The sequence below is a fragment of the Paramisgurnus dabryanus genome, chromosome 4 (assembly GCF_030506205.2).
Source record: "Paramisgurnus dabryanus chromosome 4, PD_genome_1.1, whole genome shotgun sequence".
Classification (NCBI taxonomy): domain Eukaryota; kingdom Metazoa; phylum Chordata; class Actinopteri; order Cypriniformes; family Cobitidae; genus Paramisgurnus; species Paramisgurnus dabryanus.
The window spans coordinates 36,965,832-36,980,506 of NC_133340.1; the positions used below are offsets into that span (position 1 = coordinate 36,965,832).

The window sequence follows — 14,675 nt, forward strand, 5'->3', positions numbered from 1 at the left end:
CTACAAACTGCACAGAAGATGCTGTTTGTTTAGACAGTTAGGCTTCACAGTGCCGTTCTGGCATGTTGCCCAAGTGCTCCTGCTTAAGATTCATCAACCAATGTGTCTGTGTCTTTGTTTGTGAATCACAGACTTAAAAGAAGGTCCAAACAGTGGCAGAGATCTTTATAATGCTAACATTGCCCTCTGGTAATACAGCCTGTGTTCTTCTTTGGAATTTTATCAGCCAATTTATATATAAATAAGTGATGGCTTGGCTGAATCATGTAGGACATTAGTTTGTCTGCATGAATGCATAGATGCCCTACCATGTCATTCAAACTTGGGATGATGTCGGTGTGATTTGTTGCTCTGAGCCATCCAGGATATCTTTTTGCACTATTTTATTCTTTCACTTTCAGAGCTGTCCGAGCGTCATACCTATAGTGATTTTTAAGCTACATTTATACACCAAATCTCTCTGTTTTGCCATATCCTACATGAGTAGTCTCGATACTGTGACATCATTCTTTGATTCTGTGCCAAATGCTGATGTAAGGGATGAAAGACGTAGACGGTTACAGTTATACCATTCAACCTTAACAATGTTTTTCATGGGTGCGTAATATAGACTAGGAATATTGTTACAGTTGTGCCTGTTACCTGCTGTCAATTGTGAGACTGGTCAGAATTGTTTTTTAATGCTGTTTCCTGTTTGTCATGAGAAAACACGCACACAATATTTCTGTCTCTAGTCTACGCACATACACAAAGTCACTCACACACATTAATGCAGTTTCCTATTGGGTCTTGCATGAGTTATGAAATGAGGGAGTGCTGTCAGGCTCTCTCTGGATAATTTGATTCCGGTAATGGACCAAGAACTGAAAGCACACGCATACACATACCCACAGGCGTCACCTTATTCCATGAATCCCATTTTAGCTCTCATAAAGTCTTTGTATCCTGGCTAAGACTTACCTGTGTGTATATGGTTAACGTTATACATCCAACATGGAGATGTCCCTGACAATTTTGTTACAATGCGAAGATGAAGTAATACTGAATTTGTCTAATTTGATTTAGAAGCATTCTTTTCCCAGATTTGGTGTACTAGCCTTTGTGCGCTTCCTAAAATGCTGTTTAAACAAAAGCATAGGGAGGTGCGATCCAGAGGGGTAGATAGGTCATCCAGTGTTGCAAGGCTACCATCAGTTTAGTTGCTGCTTTTCTATGGTTCCCTTTTAGGAGTGGGTAGTGTATTTCTACCTGCAGAGAAGGTTAAGCGGTACCTGGGATATAGCTGGGACACTTTAATTACATGAAACCAAATCCAGGCACAAACATTGCTCGGCTGAACGCTTATACAGGTGAACTGGATTCACAAACTTTCCAGGTGTTTACTAATGTGATCATCTTGCATAGCCATACTTTTGATTGTCAGTATAAACTTTGGTCCACTTAGCATCTTATTTGACAAGATCTATGTAGACAGAAAGTTTGTTTACACCGTTTTTAGGTGTGGAGTTTTCTGAGACTGTTACTTAGTGTTGTAGTCAAGACCACCTAAACCGAGACCAAGTCATGACCAAGACCAAGACAGGCCGAGACCGAGTCAAGACCAAGGCCAGTGCAAATCACTGCATTAAAACACTTATGATAAAATGTGGAATATGCATATGATTAGACACTTCTTGTCTGTGTGTGTGTGTGCGTGCGTGCGTGCACCATCAGAGAAGTTGATAAAATGATCAAAGGCTTTGCAGATATGTGCGAATTAATCTTTGTCTATAAGCAAATTAAAGTGAACAAACACTAAAGAGCTGAAATCAACTTATCCATTTATTCTGAACTGTCTTTTCATGGCTTGCCATTCACTTAACACAATGGAGGAGTTTTTAGTAATAAAATTAGAAAAACTGTCATTGGGAGAAACTTAAACAATGCTTAAACAATGCCAACATCATAACCTGAATAAACTGCATAAAATTAATGATAAAAATAAATTTGTGATGTGCACTGCAAAAAATGATTTTCAAGAAAAAATGTTTTTAGTATTTTTGTCTTGTTTTCAGTAAAAATATTAAAAAATTCTTAAATTAAGATGCTTTTTCTTGATGAGAAAAACTACCCAAGAAAATAAGTCGAGTTTTTAGAGCAAAAATATCAAATTTAAGTGATTTTGTGAATAAAACAAGCAAAAAAATCTGCCAATGGGGTAAGAAAAAAAATCTTGAACCTTTTTCTTAAATACTAAATTCAAGAAAAAAGTCAAGAAAAAATTGCTTACCACAATGGCAGATTTTTTTTGCTTTTTTTCACAAAATCACTTAAATTTGATATTTTGCTCTAAAAACTAGACTTATTTTCTTGGGTTGTTTTGTTCATCAAGAAAAAACATCTTAATTTAAGAATTTTTAGATATTTTTGCTGAAACCAAGATAAAAATACTAAGATTTTTTTTTCTTGAAAATCATTTTTTTGCAGTGTGCATCAGTGCACTGTGGTCTTGAAACAAAATTCCGAGTCCTCTTTGTCCGAGACCGACACGAGACCGAGTAAAAATGCGTCGATTCCAAGACGAGACCAAGACTTTTAAAAAGTGGTCTTCAGACCGATCTTGAGAACAACAACACTACTGTTACTGAAACAAAAATAGCCTGCAGAGGAAAAACTGAGTCATGTCATTTAAAACCAAAACTAGCATAGAAAATATAAAAAAATGTGAAGAAAATAAAAACGATTTTTCATTACAACTTCCTCAAAAAACTTTAGATCCAGATCAAAAAGGAATAATATTGTCAAAATGTTTGCATAGTTCACATATTATGCAGAGAATATTATGTCATTGCTCCTATATGGAGCAGCCATGTGCCACACCCTTTCCATCTGTCAATGTTCGTTCATTCATTCATGCTGCATTAAACCTTTTGGAATCACTTTTGACTTAACCGTGACTTATTGTACGCCAAAAAACTAACCGGACGGGTCCCAATATGTTTGTGTTCCAGTAGTGGTTAACTGTTTTTGCTCACCTTCTCATTTTTGCTGTCTGTCTATAACAGTCTCCTTCTTTCTCTTTCTCTCTTTCTCTCTCTCCTTTCTATGGGAGTGGTATGATGTGATATACAGGAAGGAGCCTGTAATGGAGCAGTAGGATTTTATTACATTACCCAGCCGCACACTGTTGCATTGTGGGTAGTGGGTGCCAGGCCGAACCTGCCCTCTGAAGATTGTTTCCATTGCAACTGTGCTGTTCTGCACGTTCTAAAACATTCATTATTGAAAATGATCATCTATTATCATTGTTTTTAATTCACAAAAACTTTTTACAACAGAGTGTTGACATTAGCTGCAGTAGGTTATAATATACAGTTGTTTGCCACACTTGTGCCACTCTGTGACACCAAGGACAAATTTAAAGACTGGGCTGTAACATTTCTTTGTTTATTTTCTGCTTATATAAATATTAGATGACACTATACCAAGAACAGAGTGATAATTTTTAATTTTTTAGAATCAAGCCACAACCAAGGATTTCAATTTTAGTTATCTGAAATGTTTGTGTTGTAAAACAGAAAAACGCATCAAAAGCCGACATTCATGTCAAAAAATGATCTCATATATTTTTATGTTACGTTAACTTTACAAATTAAGTTAAACAATTCTAACTTGTTTTTCTAAATTATGTCAACTTATCACAAGTCAAACCTTAAAAAGTAGGTTGAATTGACATAATTAAGTTGTTTAAACATCATGCTACATTTTAACAGTGTAATTAAAGGCTACAGTCTTGTGTATAATCTTGTACAGGATACAGAAGTCTGTGTTGTGTTTATTAGCTAATGGAGTCCTTGATTTGCTATTTTTTTGTTTGAGTTGGGGGATGGCTGGGACATGTATTTCATGCTTTTAAATATTTATGAAACACCAATGAGGGCTTTCTGCAAGAGTGGAAAATGGATGAGATCAATAATGGCTTGAGGATGGGTATAAACAGATGGAGGGGTCAGGTGTAGGTATGATTTGAAGGTGTTGTGGATGCATAAACTCACTGGACCTTGATCCAGGGCCGCAATGATTAATTTCACAGGGCATAAGATGACACACCCTAAGACTCTAAAACTCTGAAAAAGTTTCAAATGGATACTGTGCCACTAGAATGAAAGTTTTTGGGTCAGTTTTCTTCATGTGAGGGAAGACACACCTTTTACGACTTTAGAGGGGTCTTACACCAAAACCCCTCCACAGATTTAAATCATCCCATGACTTATGTGTCTGCCAAGGTGATGCACAGTGCTGCATGATACAGTAGTTATTTGTAAGGAGAGGTCAGACTGAATGGCTCACTGCACACGTGCACAATAGCGTGTCCTTAACAGAGAGCTAATTGAGTTGAGTGTGTTTACGAAGGCTTCCTGATGCTCTGATGTGATTGCTGTCCCGTCTGCTGTCTGCATACTTTTATTGATCCGTCCTTCTGTCTCTCTCTCTCTCTCTCTCTCTCTCTCTCTCTCTCTCTCTCTCTCTTTCCAATAATGTCCGGCACTTTTTCCATTATTCCACTAAAAACTGGCAGGTACATTTAGTTATTTTGTCATTATTCGTCAGGTTTATGCAGGCAATGCATGTAGTTTTAGGTCATGTGATTTATTATTTATCAGCTCTTTTAGGGTGCGGCTCTCTCAGCTGCTCAATGGATCACTAAAACCTTTTGATGTTTTTGTAACCCATCTCACAGCACTACAGAACATTTTGTCAGCAAATACTATTATCATAGTGTGATGGGGAAAAAGCTCTTCTAAAAAATTCACAAATTTGAAATCAATATGACTTGATACATTAGTGATATCTGAGAATTGCTGAGTCAAATTTAGGTTGCAAAACAAAACTGCTGTGCTTTAGGAATTTAGCTTTATTAAAATCTGTCTACTTTTTTGTCAGAAGTTATAATTATGAATTTTTTTTAGAGATGCACCGATATATTGGCCAATAATTGGTGTCGTGCAATGAAAGCAATTTTTACAGCCGATAGTCATGGCTGATATCATGTCAATCAAAAGAGAGTAGGAAAATGCTGCGAATTTGAGCTATGTGTATAAAAAATGTAAAAATCACTAGTTTAATGTTCAGTATTAATGGGCATTATATCAATGAATAACATAGAATTTAGTTAATGCAAGTTAATAAACCACCAAACCAACGGTATTAGCAGATATCGGTTATAGGTGGAAAAATGTAATATAGGTTCATCTCTAATTATTTTGCATGTATTTTTTTTAAAAAAAGGGAAATGTGTACACTCTTAAAAATTGCATTTTCATTCACAAAAACTTCATATAAACATGGTAACGTTAGCTAAACTGCAGTAGGTTATATAGTTTGCTGCCATTGTACCATTGTGACATCAAAGCCAGACCTGGCCATTGGGTTAAATTAACCCAGAAAATGTTTATAGTTGACCCAACAATGGGTTGAAACAACCCAGCATAGGTTAAATTACAATCCAATGGGTTGGGTTCGTCCCATTTTGACCCATTGCTAGAGTGAAGTTTGTAAGTTTTTTGTTATAAAATATCCAAAACCCACTTGCACAATGTAATATATTTCATGGAGTTGTGTACTTGGATGATCCCAAAAGTTCCCAAGGATTTGTAAATCCTGAGAAATTCCTGTTTTAAATAATGGCTTTTCCCTTTTCTCCCTTGTACATCTTAAAAACAACACAATCATTGTTAGTTTAGGGACAACACACTAAATGCGTTATCCCAGAATACACGCATCTCTGTGTTATTATTGGAACAACACATTTTGACACATCATGTGTTAAAATGAGACATTATTTTTTAAATAGCATTACACAAAAAATTTGTAACAAATTTACACATCCAGATTGTAATTGTCACCCATGAGGCCCTTGCAGCCCTTTTAATGAATTAACATTCGCGCTTTCCTTATTTTCTGGTTGTAGAAACAATGACAACTCGAAAAGACACAAGGTGAACACTGTATAAAAAAAATCCTTGTTGCACTTTACTAAATTTTAGAGTTTAATCAACTTGAATTTAAAATTAATTCAAACTTTGTTGACTAGTGAGGATTTGCTATAAATTACAAAATTTAGAATTTGCTTAAGTTATTTCAACTTTATTCTACTTAAAAAAATGTAAGTGCAACAAGGAATTTTTATAGTGAAGTTGCGATCATGCAGCATCTAACACTCAGTGAAGTCGTTGCGATGGTAAAAAAGAATGTTATCAATGTACAGGTAATAAAATATTTATTAATTTCCTCATCCATAACAATCCCATTGTTCCACTTTCCTTCATAAAGTCATTAACTTCGCCATTGTTATTGTGTTTGCCATTGTGACCCCTAGTGGTGAAAATCCTACATATTGTGCCTTTAATACCACTGATGTTTTTGCAGCTCAGTTGGTAGAGCGTCTTGTAAGCAGTGCAAAAATTAATATAGGGTTTGATTCCCGGTAAACGTACATGCTGATAAAAAGTATACCTTGAATTCCCTGTAAGTTATTTTGGATAGAAGCTTCTATCAAATGCATGGAAACAAAAAAACACTCTTTAAAACAATTTACCATGCATAATATATCATCCTCACTTGTTTAAATTGCACACGGCCTTTTTAGCAGTGTACATGGAGAATGAAATGAGCTGGGAAGAGAAATTAACTTCATAGTCACCTGCTTTACTGCTGTTGGTTTCCCCCCGTAAATTAATTTCTTGCATTGAGCGAGCAAATGCGGGCTCTGACTTAATGCATCATAATTCAAGCCTGATTTAATGGTTTTTAATGCAGCAAAGAAAATATGACAAATATTACTATATGCCATTGATGATTAATCTCTTTGTCTTTAAATTGCTCCTTTACTACAAAAATGTGATGGGATCAGATGGGTAGCAATCCTGTTCTTCTTAAACGTACCATATACTTAAAGTGGAACTGTGTAATTACTAGCTTTCAGCTATAAAACTAACCACAAACCTATGTTAAGTATATTTAGGCAGTGTTTTGTTGGGTAAGAACACAACACATACTATAAATAAAATGCAACCATCAGATGGTAATACCATAGTACTGATTAATTATCATATTTATGTAGCTTGGCACATCAATGAAGTGTATAGGAAATAAAATGTCTTAGTGAATGTTGTATTAATGGTGTGGTCTTGTAGTTTTCAACTAAACTGTTGCTCTTCTTTACTGATTCTCCTCTCTCTCTTTGTGCATATGTCGGGGTGCGTTTGGGTGTGGTCTCTACTGATATGAACGAGTCTGTGATAATTGGTTTTTGTGTGTCTGCGACATTTAAAATGGCAGAGAAAGGTTTCTGCTCAGTGTCCTAGCGGTGTACTGCTGAAATATGAATTATCCAGAACTGGTATTTTCGTGTCTGTGTTTGTGTGTGGATAAGCACGGTAAAAAGCATTGGGACTGATCCACTGCCAACTTTATGACATTTACACTTCAAACAGGATCGAGAGGAAGGCATCTGTCTGCATAACATTATCAAGGGGTTATCCACCAATTCAATTCTGGTTAGATTTCACTGAGCAGAATTTGCACATAGACTTGAGAAGCAGTGTGAAATCACAAAGGATTTATTGACTCTAATTTTAGCCAAACTAAAACAGAACAAGTTTAGCCAAGTTATTTTTCAGTATATTTTAGGATTGCGGCAAAAAATGCTGTCTAGGCATGCAGCTCATTTAAAGGTCTCAGACTGATCCAAAATGTTTTTGGGTCTGGGTGCTTCAGTTTTACATTGAATAAATAGTGTTTGTTTACAAACCTGCCTGTTAATATGGATGCACAGAATATCTCTGACGACATTTTTTTAAAGGTGCCATAGAATAAAAAACTGTATTTACCTAGGCATAGATGACATATCATGAGCCTCAATCGCGTTTGTTTCCTCATTTTTATGTAAACCTCATACAAGCAAAAGACTGCTGGAAAAAAGGCCAATCTCAACATAACACCAACTATGATGTCACAGTCGAGATGAACGCCTGTTGCACGTAATTCTTTTTTTTTTCGTGCCATAAGCACAAATTTATTTTTCGTGGCACTCAAACTAATAGTTTCTCGTGTCCATGGCACGACTTTCTTTTTCGTTTCATTTTATGTATTGTTTTCTAATTTTTTGTTCCTATTTTCTTACCATTGTCGCTTGGGGTTGGGGTTAGAATCACTTTTTGTTAAATTTTTAGACATCCTAACCCAAACCCCAACTCTAACACCAACTCCAGGTGAGAATAGTTTTAAAAGCGGAAGAAAAACATGTAGAAACCAATATATAAAAGTAGATCCTAACCCAAACCCCAAATCTAATCCCAAACCCAAGCGACAATGAATTAAAAATAGAAACAAAGATATAACACAAAAATGAAAGTCTGGCCATGGACATGAGAAACTATTTATAGAAATTCATGTGAGTGTCATAAATAGACATTTGTGCTCAAGGCACGAAAAAAGCTGAACTTTGTGCCATGGACACAAATAAATTAATCAAATTATATGCATAACTATAACAAGACTTTCCATGAGATCATGTTGGTTAAAAACACATTTTAGTTCATAGGTATCTCAAAATAGCACAGATAAGTACACTCAGATATTCTTAAGAATAAATATTTTTTAGTATATTAAATACAAAATTTAACACGAACTTAAAGCACTTTAAGTACATTATGACAGTGTACTACTTTTTCACCTGGGTTAGGTTTTAAATATGCTAAACTATAACTTCTAAAGGCCCGCAGTTTCTGAGTAACAACATAAACTAACATAAGTGACTATTTATGTTTAAAATATATATATTGCCTGTATTGTTATCCATTTCTGTATTACGGCGCATTTACACGGGGTGTAAGCATTGATGCTTCCCATTCACTTTTAATGGTTGACATCAAGCGTTGGCGAACTGAATTGTGGATCCGTCAGCGCCGCGTCACTGCCGTTGCTCGCGGCAGAAGTTGAACATTTCTCAACTTTTCAAGCGGCAACGCGAGCGTCAACCAATCAGATTGCCTTATGCAAATAACCTAGGCAGAGCTTATGGAAGACCGGAGCATGTGCTGCGGCCACTGTGATTGGCTGTTGGTCACGCTTCAGACAAGCCTTCCATCAAGCGTTAACGCTTTCGCCCCGTGTGAATGCGCCGTTAGTCCATGTTTGTACATTTTGTACATTTAAGTAAAGAGATCAGGGGAGAAAGACAGAAGCAGTTCTCAGTGTGCGCTTATGAAAGATCGATGTGTTGACTAATGGCTTAATGTCAAATGCCTGTAAGAGTTCCAAGACTAAATAGGATACAGATGATGTTTGTTGAAAAGTGCAGACTCAGCTGTAAGCTTGCATATGGCCTGCATTAAAACACGCTCCATATGTCCATCAATTTCTGATTTCATTGGGATTTAAATTATTCTGCATCCAAAACATTTAGTGGGGACGTTTAGAGCACAGGCACAAATATACATCAATACACAGATATAGTTACTAAAAGGCTGTTGGAATATACTGGCAAGGGTTAATCTATAAACTGCAAACATTGTGTTTTGAGTACAGCACTTAACTGAAGGTTACTCCAAGGTTTACTGTAAGTCACTTTGGATAAAAGTCATCCACTAAATGACTACTTAGTACACACGCGCCCATGCAGAAAGCTCTTATTGTTTTTGCATAGGCTGCTTACACGGCACAATTTACCAGCCTTAGCACAACAGAGCTATTGTATGATGGGCAAGACAAAGCATGGGTAATGATGTTCAGTAAATGTAGGGATGATAATAAGTTGGAGTCCCGTGAGAGCTCCGGCCGCTCAGCACCGATATGTGATACTTGGCGCCTGCACACAAACTGCTCATGTTTATCACTTTATTGATTATGTCCTGTGCTTGTCCATTTATCAGCACAACAGATCTTACAGGACTGTTTAAGCTCAAATGAACAATATGTCAGATATAATCTTTCTCTCTGGTGGTTTTAACATGTTTACAGCTTGATTGTAATTTGATGCATCATGATATCATTATACTTGCAGTATGATGTCACAATTCAGATGTCAATGTAATATTTTCACCACATGCACAGTGATTCATTTTAAGTGGTGTTTGCTTATGCAAGTCACACCTTACTGCTTCAGACATGATACATCAAACCATGTGGCATGTGAGGGAGAAACACTCTGGAAAACACCTCAAATACCATAGGACTGTGGTCACAGTTTTTAATAGGCAATATCCACTTACAAAAAGCTATTATATCAAGTAACAGAACAATATCATATAAGGTTAGTATACTGATATATACCTCAGTATATATGAACAGTGGTAGATATGGTATGGTTGGATATGACTGCCTCTATTTAAAAGCTAAAGATCAATAAGCAGGTTGGAGGACTTGATTGATCTTCTCTCTATTTGCCCTACTTTACGGTATCTTTGTGCTAGCTGCTTAGCTCTTGCTTTGCTCTGGAGAGGATCAGTTGTCATACAGGATCAATGTTTTATAGATTTTTCTGACCTGCTGCCGTTCGGTCTTTTTAACCTCCTAAGACCCGAGCTTTGGTTTGTCTGTTTTTCAGATTTCTTCCAACTATTTGGCGTTAGGAAAAACCAATAAATATATTTTTTTAACATAAAGCAGTGTAATTGTCCACGTTTGTGTACAACAGGTTCAAGTTACACAGAATTATTATGGTGCAAACAACAAAAATTTTATGTCCACGTATGTGGACACACCAGGTCAAAGGAGGTTAAGTAAGGGATAATGTAGAGGCAGCCGGTAGTTATCGGGAAATAAGCCCCGACAGTGTGATCTTGTATCACACTGAAGGGGCTTATTTCCCGATAACTACCGGCTGCCTCTACATTATCCCGCTTATTACACGGCTACTTGCCACATAAGAAAAAAAACTGGACATGAATATGAATTTGAAACATTTTATTGGCATATTTGTTTTAAATTAACATTTTTATCCTTCCGCGAAACTTTGCACAGATGCATAAAATGATCGTAATACCTTATAAAGATCCTCTGCTTCATACTTGTCTGTCTCCATTTTTTCTCTTTTAGCCAGTCTTTGAGAAGTTTTAATGCCCATTCTGTATTTTTTTTTTTGTTGGCTTTGTAGCTGTCATGCTCTATTTTGTCAAGTTCAGTCTCAGTAAGCTCTGTGTCTTGTCGTTGTTCGTTCTTCTATCCACTGTTTAAATGTTTTGTTTTTTTCGTACATGTTAAAATTAATGTCAAAATGTTGTGGTTGTCCAGTGTTTGTCACAAGATGGCGTCAAACAGTAATCTTTATTGGCGCGGAGTGATTTAAATCGTTCAAGTAGTACCGGTTATGCTTTTGGAATGGTTATTATTTGAAAAGAACGAACCTGCAAATGTCTCAATTGACCAATCAGAATCAAGCATTCCAGAGAGCCGTGTAATAAATATAAATAATGCGCGATGGAGAAAATCCTTTACAGGAATCTTTTATGGTATTTACCAATATACAATATATTTATGGTGTTTTATAAATGTAATGTTAAACATTATATATATATATATATATATATATATATATATATATATATATATATATATATATATATATATATATATATATATATATATTTATAATAAATATAAAGGTAGTGTTTTGCCAGAAAATATGTTGTTACACTTTTACAATAAGGTTTCATTTGATAACATAAGAGAATGAACAAAAAACTAAGAATGAACAATACTTCTACAGCATTTATTAATCTTTGTATGTTAATTTCTTTCTACTTAATGTACAAAGAAATAATTGGACAATGAACAATTGTCTTTGTATTAACTAAAATGAAGAACGATAAGTGAGTACTGTAAAAGTTGTGCTTTGTTAGTTAATGTTAGCTAATGCATCAACTGATGTTAGTAAACGAGACCTCGTTAAGTGTTACCAAATCTATAGGATTAGGAAACTGAGCTGTTTCCAGTTCCAATGATTTGCAACCTTTTAGAAAATGTTCCCAGACAGCTCAGGGAAAACTCAAGTTTAATTTACATTTTTCCAAGATTTTTTTTATTGTATTAATTTAGTTAATGCATTAGCTTGCACAAAGTATAATGAACAATACTTCTGCAGCATTTTAATCTTAGTTCTTGTTGATTTCAGCAAAAGTTGTAAATAGTAAATGCACAATGAACTAACATGAACAAATGTACTGGCATTAACTTACATTAATAAAAATGAATAAACGCTGAAAAACTATATTGCTTATTGTTCATTCATGTTAGCAAATGCATTTACTAATGTTGACAAATACACTTCCCGCTTAAATAAACTAATGGGACACCAGAGGAGCTTTTAAAGAGGAACCCACTTACCCACAAATCTCACTAAGAATATGTATCTACTGTAGTACAGTATATGACTTCAACAGTGTGTCTGCTGACCACTGAACCACCAGATGTCAGTGTGCTGATATCTTATTTACAGAGATGTAGTTACTCATGGAGGCCAAAAGGTGGGGTACATACATTTTGTTTGGGACAGACAACTTGTGAGAGAGAGAGAGAGAGAGAGAGAGAGAGAGAGAGAGAGAGAGAGAGAGAGAGAGCATAGTGTAAAATATGATTGGCTAGCTACGTAAACTTTCACTTATTATTAGACCACACCACCATATGATGGCTATACTGCAATGTACCTGCATCTCTAGCTGTACCATTTTTTCTAGGTGGATTTGTGTCCATTTGTGGAACTGTAGTGCAGTGTTTCCCCCTGGTCCTCGAGGCTCCCCTCCCAGAATGTTTTAGATGTCTCCTTATTTAACACACCTGACAGCTTGTTAGAGAGACATGTTTACCATTTTGGAAGGATGCTGATTAGTAGAATCAGGTGTTTTAAATACGGAGACATTTAAAACTTTCTGGGAGGGGGGTCTCGAGGACCAGGATTGGGAAACACTGCTGTAGTGAATTGTGTCTTTCTCTTCCCTGAGTTCTCCACTGTGGTCTTCCCCTAAACTCCTCCCCATGGAGCACACGGTGTGCCACATATCTCCCAGTAGACTAGGTGTTTGTCATGCTCTCACTATTGTAACTTTCATTGTTTTTCTCTGAAATGAAAGCTCATGCATTATTTATGCTTCTTATTTTATGCATACTCACACATTCCTGAAAGCACACATACTCAAACCTTAAGCTTTACTCAGCACTACACACATCTGCATCTGGACAGGCAGGGTCTACTCCCATCCACTCTCTCTTTTTATCTTTCTCACTCACCCTCTCAGTCCCCTGTTCACACATGAAGATATTAATCCGGATTCAGCAAGCGTGGTTATCTTCTATACAACAGCCAGTGGTGTCACACAGTTTAGCTGTTGAGCAGAAAAGTTAAAAGAGATATTTAGAGAGATTTTTGGATAGATATGGCAGATATGGAAAAGCCTCGCAAGCGACTTACTTTTTTTTAAATGACAGTCTACATGGGATAATTGCACCTGTGATTAACTTGACGTTTGAGGTTTGACATTGGTTTGGAATTATGGCGCATGCAGCGGCACACCTGAAAAAGGCTCGGGAATTGGAGCAACTCCCTGAGCTAAAGGCTCTCGCCAAAGCCAGAGAGAGACGCAAAAGACATAGAGAAAGAGCAGAGCGGAAACGCAAGGTACCGACATTTACAAATCCTTACCAACACCATAGATTCAACATAGAAATAAAAATGTATTATATATAATAACAATAAAATTAAAATAAATAATTTAATAAAATTTAATATATATATATATATATATATATATATATATATATATATATATATATATATATATATATATATATATATATATATATATATATAATGCAAAGTTTAATATAAATAGCAAAACTTTATGATGCATGTTGTCACATCCAGATCGGAAAATGTACTGATTTGTATTTGCTTTTTATGATCACAAGGAAGTTTGACCTTTTTGTACAAAGTTAACATGCTTTAAAATATATTTGCATTTGAAATAATGCAGAATCTTTTACTTCATAAATGTTTTTCAAAACTATGCAACTTCTTTAAAACCCTGCTCTATGAATAATATTTTTCGTAGGATGCCACTGTTACATCTAGTAATCCATTCATGTAGTTCTCCATCTGTATGTGTTTGTTGTGAATTGTTAGTTCTGGTGCTTTGAGTGTAACAGATGTACAGTAGAGTTAACCTGGAAAGTTAATCTCTCTAACACTCACATGCAGGTTATGCGAGAGAGGTTTATGGAGGTCAATGGGTATGAGGATGTCAAATGTTGCATACGTTGATTCCCATCAGTAACATTTTCGCTGAATTTTATTTTGCATTGCATTTGCATAGTCTCATTCTTTATTAACCACCTATTTATATGATCAAATTATGATGCTTATCTCCAAAGTCACACAACAAATCACACATACTTCAATAAATATAGTAATTCAAAGTATATTTCTTGAAAACATCACCTCACTTTTGTTTATCTTTTATTTATTGTTGCTTTATTTTATTGTCCATTATTAAATTATTTTAAAGTGCATTTAATTGCATTCTGCATTTAAATGTAAATCCAATATTACCGTTTGTTTATCTATATGATTGCATTTTTTTTTTTTAAATATATTTACTGTTTTGCATTTGAGCTGTGTGGTTTTGTCCTGTAGTCAGCTG

General features: G+C 35.5%; 1 protein-coding gene across 14 annotated transcripts in view; it reads left to right on the forward strand.

Annotated features, from left to right (window-relative positions):
* Positions 1-14,675, forward strand: part of LOC135735836 (uncharacterized) — an 83,564-nt gene that overhangs the window by 932 nt on the left and 67,957 nt on the right. The window lies entirely within an intron of this gene.